This window comes from Bison bison, unplaced genomic scaffold, assembly GCF_000754665.1.
Source record: "Bison bison bison isolate TAMUID 2011002044 unplaced genomic scaffold, Bison_UMD1.0 scf7180017864193, whole genome shotgun sequence".
NCBI lineage: Eukaryota > Metazoa > Chordata > Mammalia > Artiodactyla > Bovidae > Bison > Bison bison.
In genome coordinates, this window is record NW_011494765.1 from 392,510 (window position 1) to 394,142 (window position 1,633).

The window sequence follows — 1,633 nt, forward strand, 5'->3', positions numbered from 1 at the left end:
ATTTTATTTAGGTCATACCTGAATGGTCTAGTGGTTTTCCCTACTTTCTTCAGTTTAAGTCTGAATTTGGCAATAAGGAGTTCATGATCTGAGCCACAGTCAGCTCCTGGTCTTGTTTTTGCTGACTGTATAGAGTTCCTCCATCTTCAGCGGCAAGGAATATAATCAATCTGATTTGGTATTGACCATCTGGTGATGTCCATGTGTAGAATCTCCTCTTGTGTTGTCGGAAGAGGGCGTTTGCTTTGACCAGTGCGTTCTCTTGGCAAAACTCTGTTAGCCTTTGGCCTGCTTCATTCTGTACTCCAAGGCCAAATTTGCCTGTTACTCCAGGTGTTTCTTGACTTCCTACTTTTGCATTTCAGTCCCCTATAATGAAAAGAACATCTTTTTTGGGTGTTACTTCTAAGAGGGTATTTTAGGTTTTCATAGAACCGTTCAACTTCAGCTTCTTCAGCATTATTAGTTGGGGCATAGACTTGGATTACTGTGATATTGAATGGTTTGCCTTGGAAACGAACAGAGATCATTCTGTCGTTTTTGAGATTGCATCCAACTACTGCATTTCAGACTCTTTGTTGACTATGATATGGCTACTCCACTTCTTCTAAGGGATTCCTGCCCACAGTAGTAGATATAATGGTCATCTGAGTTAAATTATTGTTGTTAGCTGTGAGGCTATTTTCATTTTTTAAACTGTTTAGTTTTTCTCCAATTGAAAAATTATTTGTGTCATTATGCTGCTGCTAAGTCACTTCAGTCGTGTCCGACTCTGTGCGACCCCATAGACGGCAGCCACCAGGCTCCCCCGTCCCTGGGATTCTCCAGGCAAGAACACTGGAGTGGGTTGCCATTTCCTTCTCCAATGCATGAAAGTGAAAAGTGAAAGGGAAGTCGCTCAGTCGTGCCCAACTCTTAGCGACCCCATGGACTGCAGCCTACCAAGCTCCTCCATCCATGGGATTTTCCAGGCAAAAGTACTGGAGTGGGGTGCCATTGGCTTCTCCGTGTGTCATTATAGTAAATGTCTAAAATATAAGGAAAAATTTTCAAATCCTTTCCTGAAAGAATGTGTTATGCAAATTCTTACAATCCTTTTCTCTATACATTTATTCTACATTGTTAAGAGATGATTTTTCATGTAACTTTAAAACATGAATGCTTTCCACACTGTTGTTAAATTTATATAAGCATTCTCATAATTAATATTATAGCAGAAGCACCTGCCATGTTGTCACTGTTCAGTCGCTCAGTCATGTCTGACTCTTTGTGGCCCCATGGACTGTGGCACACCAGGCCTCCCTGTCCCTCACCAACTCCTGAAGTTTGCCCAAGTTCATGTCCATTGTATTGGTGATGCCAGCCAGACATCTCATCCTCTGATGCCCTCTTGTCCTTCTGCCCTCAATCTTTCCCAGCATCAGGGACTTTTCCAATGAGCCAGCTGTTCACATCAGGTGACCAAAATACTGGTCTTCAGTATTTAGCTTCAGCATCTGTTCTTCCAATGAGTATTCAGGGCTGACTTCCCTTAAGATTGATTTGCTTGATCTCCTCGAAGTCCAAGGGACTCTCGAGAGACTTCTCCAACACCACAGTTGAAAGGCATCAATTCTTTGGCACTCTGCCTTCA